This window comes from Cervus elaphus, chromosome 21 (genome assembly GCF_910594005.1).
Source record: "Cervus elaphus chromosome 21, mCerEla1.1, whole genome shotgun sequence".
Taxonomy (NCBI): domain Eukaryota; kingdom Metazoa; phylum Chordata; class Mammalia; order Artiodactyla; family Cervidae; genus Cervus; species Cervus elaphus.
This window is the reverse complement of record NC_057835.1, coordinates 17,996,981-18,007,387: the sequence shown is the minus strand read 5'-3', so window position 1 is coordinate 18,007,387 and position 10,407 is coordinate 17,996,981. Positions and strand designations below refer to the sequence as shown.

Genomic DNA, 10,407 nt, shown 5'->3' with positions numbered 1-10,407 from the left:
GTGTGTCCTCTAGTGAGATGGATGCTTCTGTGAGCCTGGAGCTAGGAAAAGGCAGCAAATAGAAGTGAACAGTCAGTGTTTCCTGAAGATTTATGCAGAAACCTACCCACAGACGCAGGAATGCTGGATTTATAATAGGGGTAAGATAAGGGTAAACAAATCTCATGCTGTGATATAAGTCCCTATCTGTAGAAGCCAGGAAAGATTCCCTGGCCTGTTGCTGAGTTGTGTGCTTGACAGGTTATCCTCAGAGGCTTATTTTAGGACACTTCATCTGGAGGTCACATCGGGCCCCGCATGTGAAAGGTGGAAGGACATGTCTGGGTGCAGAGGAGGGCAAATCCTCTGTCCCTGCTCATCTGGAAGCTCAGAAATGGAAGCAGCTGTGGCAGAGGCTAGAGTATTTGAACAATCCTGGAGAGGAACTGGGTGGGAAATTAAGTGACCCTGTAAGCCTGGGCCTGATCAAGGAAATATGCCAGGAAACCTGTGTTTCCACTCTTGACCTTGGTCCAGCAGTCACACCCACCCTAGACCCACCTCTGCCTTTTATTTTGTCAACAGCAGGTAGATAAATGCTCTCAAGTTTCCAGTTTTTCATCTCACCTCCAGAGAAGGAAGCCTACACTGACCTGCAGGAACTGGCCGGCTGTCTCCACCATATCTTCTGCCTCTGGAGGACAAAGGCAGTGTCTTGATCATCTCTGTATCCCTTATGTGTAAGCTTTCTACATATACTAGTAAAGTTTACAGAAAAAGAAAGAAAGCCAGAGCTCTGAGGGTGAATCTCTTTTAGAAATACAGGAATGAGTGCTCGCTTCGGCAGCACATATACTAAAATTGGAACAATACAGAGAAGATTAGCATGGCCCCTGCACAAGGATGACACGCAAATTCGTGAAGCGTTCCATATTTTTAGGTATCTACCAGGATTATTTTTGTAATCTGGTCCATTAATAAACAATTGAAACATTGAAAAAAAAAAAGAAATACAGGAATGTAACTTAAAATTTGGAAAAATTATCTTTCACCTATAATATCTGGGGTTCCCAGGTGGTTCAGTGGTAAAGAATCTGCCTGCCAATGCAGGAGACCTGGGTTTGATTCCTGGCTGGGGAAGAGCTGCTGGAGAAGGAAATGGCTACCCTCTCCAGTATTCTTGCCTGGGAAATCCCATGGGCAGAGGAGACTGGTGGGCTACAGTCCATGGGGTCACAAAGAGTTGGACATGACTGAGCGACTAAACAACAACAATGACTAAACAACAACAATGTATAATATTTACTCTTTGGTGTTCTGTCTTTTTAAAAATAATTCTAATCAATTTATATGTAATTATTATTATCCCACTTTCCAGATATTGCAACTGAGCCTCCAGAACCAAGAAAACACAGCTCTCATGTAATGAAGCCAGGATTCAAATTCTACTAATGTAGACATCCAACCCTGCTTTGCCTAAGCTGTTTCTAGAGACACCATCCCGGGTCCTCTGGGATGTGTTCCTTTGGGAATTTCCCTGAGCCTAGGCTTGGGCCCCATGTTCCCTCCCCCCCTTTTTTTGGGGGCGGGGGGCAGAAATCAGTCTTTTTTTAAAAAAATTATTTATTTTTTAAATTGAAAGATAATTGCTTTACAGAATTTTGTTGGTTTCTTCACATTTGTTAAACTGCAGGAGGAATGGACTAAGACCCCACAGGACATTTGTCCACTGGGTGTGAGAAGTGCAGAAGAAGGTGGACAGCAGGGAGACTGGGCTTTAAAGCTTGAGCAGTGTCAAGTATGAGTCTCCAGTAAATTGTGTTGTTGCCACAAGACTTGGGCATGAGAAGAATTAACAGAGAGCCAGATACCATCTCAAGGCCCTCCAGGGGTAGCTCAACCCAGGGACCAGAAGTCAGGACTGATGAGTGACCAGGCTAGTGTGATAGAAACCAAGTTGATCCCCAAAGATGTGTATAGCCACAGTTGTGTGCAGAGTAAAGGAGACATACATGCACGTACATGAGCGCACACACACACAGATACAGTCATCAGGAGAGCAACTGCGTGCAGTCAGAGACACACAGACAGGATAAGGTTCCTTTATATTGCAGAAAATATCATTCAGATTATCAGGCTTCCCCTATGTCAAACTTTGCAGATTATCAAGATTTCTTGTTAGTCTTATTAGTCATGTTTTCCATATTCCTGGTACAAGCTGTGTATAATATACTACATCTTGTGGAAAACAAAGGATGAGATACATAGACACACACATACACACAATGCTTTTTCCCATGATTTTTTCACATTTAGACTATATCTGTAAGTTTACCTAAAAAGCTCATAAGCATGGTTGCCTCTGAGTAGGAACCTAAGGACTGGAGGTGAAAAGAGAATCACTTTGCATTACCTTCTTTCTTTAATATTTAAACCTTTTAATTATGGATGTGGGTTCCTTATTCAAAACAAAAACACTATTTTAAAAAAAAGCAAACAGAAAAACAGACTATATTCTCATGTCTATCTTACACTCCAATGTTTCTGAATTGGTTCCTGTGAGTGAATGGTTGTTTTTGAATGTGATTAACTCTGAGAGCATTTATGATAGGTTGGAGGCTGTTTATGGTTCAATGTAGAGAAGCAGATTGATGGAAGACCCTTGGAGGTGAGGAGGATGGAAATGCTTTAGGGGAGGTAAATTCCTCCAGCCTCAGCCACGAAAGGCCAGATTAACCACTAGGGAGTGATGAGTGTCAGTAAATTCCAATAAATCAGGTAAGAAATAAGATAGATTCTTCATCTTGATACCTGGCTGAATTGGAATATCTAGGAGTCTTAGGAGATTTGAACCGAATTTAGGGAATTTTTTGTTGTTGTTGTTAAGATGACTGTGTACACCAGACATTTGTTTCCATGGCCACATAACTGAGATATAGACTTTAAATGGACTAGCTGACTTTGTTCAGTACCTGCATGTAGCAGAACAGTGAGTAGTCATTTTGCTGGTCTCATCACATTTAACCTGTAAACAATCATACCACGTAATATCCCATTTTACTTGTACAGAAATTAGGACCCAAAGAGTTAGGGGTTGATCAACTGACCCAAGATGTCACAGATGATATGGCAGGGTCACAGGATGACACTAAGGACTCTGACTCCAAACCCTTGGCTCTACCCAACACTGACTGGAAGAGAAGGAGCCAGGGCTTAATTATCCACCAGAAACTGGCAAATAATTATCCTAAGGTAGTGTCTGTCAGACCCTGGCTACATCAGAATCTCCTACAAAGCTTGAAAAATACCCTACCCCCATGGTTTGGATTCAGTAGGTTTGAGCTAGGGCCTGGGAATTTGCATTTCTAACTAGTTCTCAGAAGATGCTGATGCTCTGGTCTGTGGGCTCCACTTTGAGAACTAATAAAGTGAAGAGATTAGAATAGGGGCTCTTAAATCTTATTTGGTGTCTTTAGGGTCCAATATGGGAACAACACAATTACTTGCTATTTATTTCTAGTATGTGTGTTTAATTTTCATTTTTTTAGATTTTGGTAAAATACTTTTTGGAAACATCCACTATCTCATTTATTTTCAGGGAGAAAACAGAAATGACTTTGTATTTACAGGCAAATCAGAGAGTAAGGGGATCAGGCACCTTAAGGTGTGGAGTTCAGAAGTAGCCAGAGGACTCCCCAGAGGAAAGGCCCAGTCACTAGTCAGGACTCTTCTGGTCACAAATGACAAAAATCTAACTTAAATCATTTAAGATTTTATTTGGCTGTGTGTAATAGAAGCTCACTTTATACAGGTGTCTTGGAACCAAGTTTCTGATTTTGTTGTACAATAACCCTTTTGGAGCTAGGTGGTCACTGTTAGAAGCTCGATAGTATAAAGTCTGACATCTCTTTCTTATTTTAGTTTTTACTCATGGCTCATTCACTTTTTTATTTTTTTCTTATTCACTCAAAGTGGCTGCTATGGCCCCAGTCATCACATCTGTGTTCTAGTGAGAAAGAAGCTAGATAGTGGAAAAGGTATGGTCCATTTTATTAATTGTTCATATCTTTCTTTAAGGTTTCAACTGTGTCACATGACCATATATAGCTGCAAGAGAAATGGACAGAGTGAGTAGTTAGTTGCATACATTGCATCCCTACACAAAATGAGAAATTTGTAGTCAAAGGAAAAGGAGTGATTGGTTATTAGGAAGAAACTTTATCCTACACAGCAAATTGGACAAAATGGGGAACATATTGCCATTATGAGAAAAAAAAGGATAGAGTACCTTCAAGAAGGCTGTATGAGTCAACTTCGTCTTCATAACAAGCCACTTCAAAACCTAGTGACCTTTAAGTTTAAATTCAGACAAATATTTACTTGATGAATCTGTGGATTGGTGACTTGGGCTGGGTTCATCTGGGAAACTCGTCTCTGCTCCATGTGGTATCACCTGGGTGTAGTGTTACTGCTGTGACCTTAGCTAGATGGCTGGGATGTTTGGGATACCTGGGCTTTTCTTTTACCTTCCATCATGGCGTGACTGGGACCAAATGGTTTATGATGATCTTTTTCATGGCTGGCAACTGTTGCTGCCTTTTGGCTGGGTCATCTATCTCCCCAGGCTGGAGACCAAGTTCTGAAAGCAGCAAGAGAGAGTGTGGGTACCAGTGTACAAGTACTTTACAAGCCTGTGCTTGCATTGCATTTACTGATGTCCTATGGCCAAAGAAAATCACTTGGCCAAGACCTGACCAAATTAATGTGGAAGGGGACTGTCAAAGTCGTGTGTCTCAGGAGGCATGACTTTTGGGGGGCCATTACGGCTGCGACGGACCGCGCGGAGGCGCGCCGGCTGCGACGGACCGCGCGGAGGCGCGGCCGTGAGGAGCTACCCCTCGCACAAGGTCAGGGGCAGCGACTGAGAGAGCCAGGTTGCAACCGGTGCTGGAGCGGCGAAAGGAGCTACCCCCACGTCCGAGGTCAGGGGAGGCAGAGGAGAGGAGCAACCCCACCTCCAAGGAGCGGCAGCTGCGTGGGTGCAGGAGGGCCGAGAGGAGCTACTCCACGTTCAAGGTGAGGAGATAGCCCTCGTCCAAGGTAAGGAGCAGCGGCTGCGCTTTGCTGGAGCAGCCGTAAAGAGATACCCCACGACCAAGGTAAGAGAAACCCAAGTAAGATGGTAGGTGTTGCAAGAGGGCATCAGAGGGCAGACACACTGAAACCGTAATCACAGGAAACTAGCCAGTCTGATCACAGGACCACAGCCTTGTCTAACTCAGTGAAACTAAGGCATGCCATGTGGGGCCACCCAAGATGGACGGGTCATGGTAGAGGGGCCTGACAATGTGGTCCACTGGAGAAGGGAATGGCAAACCACTTCAGTATTCTTGCCTTGAGAACCCCATGAATGTTGGGGAAGACTCTTGAGAGTCCGTTGGACTGCCAGGAGATCCAACCAGTCCATCCTAAAGGAGATCAGTCCTGGGTGTTCTTTGGAAGGACTGACACTGAAGCTGAAACTCCAATACTTTGGCCACCTCATGTGAAGAGTTGACTCATTGGAAAAGACCCTGATGCTGGGAGGGATTGGGGGCAGGAGGAGAAGGGGACCCAGAGGATGAGATGGCTGGATGGCATCACCACCTCGATGGACATGAGTTTGAGTAAACTCCGGGAGTTGGTGATGGACAGGGAGGCTTGGCGTGCTGCGATTCATGGGGTCGCAAAGAGTCGGACACGACTGAGTGACTGAACTGAACTGAACTGTATCAATCTACCAAATATACCCTAGACCAAGGACCAGAATGTCTCCTTATTATGTCTTTGCCTTTCTCTGCAGGTCACCTTCATTCCTTTACACAAAGCACTTGCCCATATCTGGAACCCAGGATCACTTCTTCAGCTTCCCACCCAAAGGTAACAGATGTTTCTTCTTTAATTGTATTCTGAAAATCACTGGGAAGAACTTTGATTGGCCTGCTGTGGGTTAGATTCTAAACCCAGGGTTAACCAATTGGGATATGATCATTGATGGTTCCCAAAGGACCCTCATATTTGACCAGAGGTTGCAGTAGGGGCAATTTTAAGAGATGCCATTCTAAAAGTGAATTGAGATCCCTTTAGGAATAATGGAGATATATTGGCCAGAAAAGACAAATAGATGTGCAGTGTTGGGAACCATTGAACAGAAAACCTCACAGACTCTCTTTTTGGATTTTTTTTTTTAATATTTATTTGTTTTGTTAGTTGGTTGGGAGAGTCTGGATTTAGTAAAAAACTTAAGCTAATTAAAAACTTAGTTTCTATTGTTTTCCAAAACATTAGCTTATTAAACCAATCTACAGATTTTCTTTATTTTCTTTGAAAAAAATGCAGATCAGCATCCACCACTGGCCCCCATGGGAAGATTTATGAGTGTTCTTTGTGGCAAACATACAACAGAGATTAAATTACTTGTCACTCACCTCCCCCTGCGATTGTGTTGGGAAAACAACACAAAAAGTGAAAGAAGAAAGACTTGCGTCCTTAATTGGCATATCGGTCACATCAATGAGGGTCTATTTTTTCCCTCCAATCCTGTTAGGAATTTAAGAGCATGCTAACAAAGTTCCATATCTGGATTTGTGAATATACGGGATTTCTGGCAAAGTGGAAAGGCTGGGATCATCTCTCCAGCAGGGTGTCTGATGGAGGCATTCCAGATGAGTGTCACCAAGGGTCTCAAGCATGAGTGGAGTGTAAGGGCGCCCTCTTGCTTTTCAACTGGAGTGAGGGACGGTTAAGAGAGGTAACCATTGGAAGTGTTGGAGAGCAGAGGGATGCTGGCCTTTGGGGAATGCTCCCACAAATAGTGAGATTCCTGAAAGGCTTTGAGAGAGGCTTTGCTTGTAGCCATGGCGATGCTGGGTTTCTCGTGTCCCCAGTGCCAGAGAGTGAGTTTTTTCCCAGTTCCCAGGGGCCTTAGCTGGTGCAGCCGTGGCTTTTTTCAGAAACCTTCTAGACAGAACTCCTGCTCAGAAGCACTTCGTTAATTGGTGGAACTTGCTCCTCACTGTCTCAATGCCCTGCGGCGTTTCATAGGCACCCCCCTTCTGCCCAGCAAACATTTGTCAGTAATTGTGGTGTCACTACTTTTAGTTAACACTCTCTGGTTTGCCTTCAAGGGGTTGTTCAGTTCTCCTTTGGATTCTTTGTTGGCACTTAGGGTGTGTTTATCAGCAGGATTGCTGAGAAGTCTCTGGACTGTGACTTTGAATACGAAAACTGTCTGGTATCATGTATACCTTGTTCAAAATTCATGCTCCTTTCTCTTTGCATTCCTTAGTCTGATCTCCCCTACCACTGGTCCTGAATGGGAATTTACGAAAGAAACTTGGGCCCTAACAGGGATTTCTCACTGAAGGCAGTAGACAAGCCATTAAGAGAAAAGCTTCAATCAGGGAAACTGTGCAGAGATCCATGAGAAACTGCAAGAAGACTCCAACTTGAAGGCTAGACTACAGAGCCAGGAGCCAGTTTAAACTGTGCAGGGCACATTCATAGTGCCAGGAGTGAGAGTGAGAGCTGGGGGCAGTAGGAAAAACAGGAGAAAGTTTTCAAATGACTGCCTAGAACAAAAGGAATTTTTTCATAGTGCAGGAGAGCAAGAGTTAATGAAGCTTTATTTCTTATTTGCTATATCTCTATTACCATTTTTTTCCTGCAAAACACGTTTTGAGCAGTCATGATGCTCAAACATAGGAGGTACAAAATTAAATGAAATACGGTGTCTGCCTTTGTGTATAATGCTGATGAGTCAATATATAATTGGCTAATACTCTGATGACAGTCCTTGCGGGATGCTTGGGGGGCAGCCATGTGTCTCTTCATCTCACAATATTTATTGAGTACCTGCTGTGTTCCAGGTGTTGTGGTGGGCTGGGGACACAGAGATGAAAGAGGCGCGTGGTCTGCCTACAAGGACCTCAATTTGTGGTGCAGGGGTGACCTGTAAACACAACTCAGTGCAGCGAGGGCTGAGATGCAGACAAGTGGTAATTTTACAGAACTCCTTGGAAGAAAACATACTTGAGAGTCTTCACTTAAACTTTGTTTGTTTGTTGTGCTTTAGGCAGAGGAACTAGATATCTTATTTTATCATAAAACGCTTTATGGAAATGTGTATACATAACTATCTAACTTTAAAAATTCTCTCCATTTAATCTGAAGTCTGAGATGATGAATCGCTCCCCCTGCAGAGGAAGTCCCAGTGATGCAACGTTGAATAAAGATCTTTGAGCTTCCCTAGGTGGAAGACAGAAGCCAGCACCCAGAGGGCTGTCCTGCTTAGGTGCAAGGGTCATCCTCAGTGAGTTCTCCCTATGCATTCTCCTGGGGTCTAGTGAATGAATCAGATGTTCAAGGGCAAAAGGGGCCCTGTTTTTCCTTTTGGATAAAGATTCAATTATTGCCTGTCCTGGTCTGGTTGACTGTTTTAAATAAGCCTCTGCCCCTCGGGAAGCTTTTCATGGTTCAGCTGGGATGGTTAAAGAAAGGCCAGAGGAGCCCTGGAGTGGGACTCCCAGTCAGAATTTGAATGTAAGTGAGATCTGACAGCCCTTCCCAGCCTCTCTGCACCAGATGTTTTCTGCCCAGTATCGTAGGGTGATTCTAGGTCGAGGAGTCCCAAGGAGGATGTTCATCTTTCACCCCAAATTCACGTGCCTTAGCTCCCTGCATGATAAAGAGGTTGACTGATAAGCAAACTGCCTGTACTGTGTAATTCCACCCGCTATGTGTTTCCATCAGGAGTTGCTCCATGCTGCATCTCCCAGGCTTCCCAGCTTACCTGCCTTGTCCAGAACTGTTTGTCCCTGCTACAGTGCAGCAGTTAGGAATGTGGGCTCTGGATTTAGACAGGTTTGGTTATGAAATCCAGTTCTGCCACTGACTAGCTGTGAGGCCTTGGATGAGTTGCTTTACCCCTCTAGACCATTCTGTAAAATGAGTATAATAATAGCTATGCATCAGGATCCCAACAGGAAATAGGTGCTGCCGTATTCAGGTGAGCATCATTCAAACAGGCCTTGTTCACAAAAGGAGAAATTACAGGTGTCTGAAAGGTTTTAGAAACCACCCTGGCTCATAAGGGAACCCAGGTTAATAGTACAGAGCTGCGGCCACTCCTAAGCCAGTAGGAAAGTTGGGAGAAAGAAGGAACAGGAACCAAAATGGGGAAGAGGTTGTTGAAAAAGGTCTCTGAGAAAAGTCATGACCTTAGTCCACCAGAAATGACTTTATGGAAGGCAGGAGGCAAACTGACTTTCCCTCCTGTCTCCAAATTCCTGCTCTTCTGAGGCTCCCTGTTGTTGCAACCCAACTAGAAACTGGAGGGCATGAGAGGAGGTAGCATAATCTGTCAGACCAGCCTCCCAGGGCAGGGCACAAAGTGGAGGAGGGTGGGGATGGCTGTATGGCACAAACATCCAGCAGGAACATGTTCATAGTCTGGCTAAGCTGATCAAATGATGAAATGGCATTAAGGGCTAACACAGTTCTTGGCACCAAGTTTTCAAAGAAAGTTAGCTAAGATTATTAGCATTTCTCTGTTCTAGGTCAAAAGTGAAAGAGTTGTCAGTGATTTCAGGCTGAGCCCATGAAGTAGGGCCTGTCATAAGTAATGGAGGGTTAGGAAATGATGAGTCTTTGATATAAAAGGAAAATTAAGTTTTGTTTCTCCTTTCCTGAGGAATGTTCAGATACTTCTTGCAGCCTGTCCCTATCAGCTTTTCTCTGACAGTTTTAGTAGCATGTGAACATGCTATTTTGAAAACAATGTGATTTAAACTACTAGTCACTTTAATAATGGTTCTTGAAAGAATAAAGAGTTTTTTGGGTTATTGGAGGGGAGGAAATGAGGCCTCCACTTGCCAAGGTGCTCCCAGTTAGGCTGTGTCTCTTCTGCAGGTGGCATCCAAGATTTAATACCAGCAAACACTTGCAAAAAATTCCTGGATTCCAGATATTGTTTTTTTTAATTCATCCTACTTGCATCTTAATAAATCCTCATAGCTGCCTTATGAAGCATTGTTAGCCCCACTTTACAGATGAAGAAACTGAGGCACCAAAAGTTTCAACTTTTTAACCTATAGTTCTTAAAGTTTCAAATGGCAGAGCCAGAATTTGAATCCAGTCTGACTGCAGAGTCTCTGTTCTTCTCCACCCTGGCTGTGTTGGCATTCCTAGCTCTGAGTGTAACATCTGCTCCATAATATGTGTTCAGGAAGTGCTTGCTGATTTAATTGGAGTAAACACACAGAACTACACTTTAAAAGTTTTAACTCCTAGAACTATAGCCCCTTATTTGAAGGAAGGGCCGGCATAATGAATTTATATCCATGAGGCACAGGAAAAAGCCAGATTTAACACATTAAAAAAAAAAAACCA

General features: G+C 43.7%; 1 non-coding gene across 1 annotated transcript; it reads left to right on the top strand.

Moving 5' to 3' along the window:
* The first annotated feature begins 810 nt into the window (after positions 1–810).
* LOC122679728 lies at positions 811–917 on the top strand. The gene has a single exon (XR_006336514.1). It is a non-coding gene; the product is annotated as a U6 spliceosomal RNA (small nuclear RNA).
* Positions 918–10,407: the final 9,490 nt, after the last annotated feature.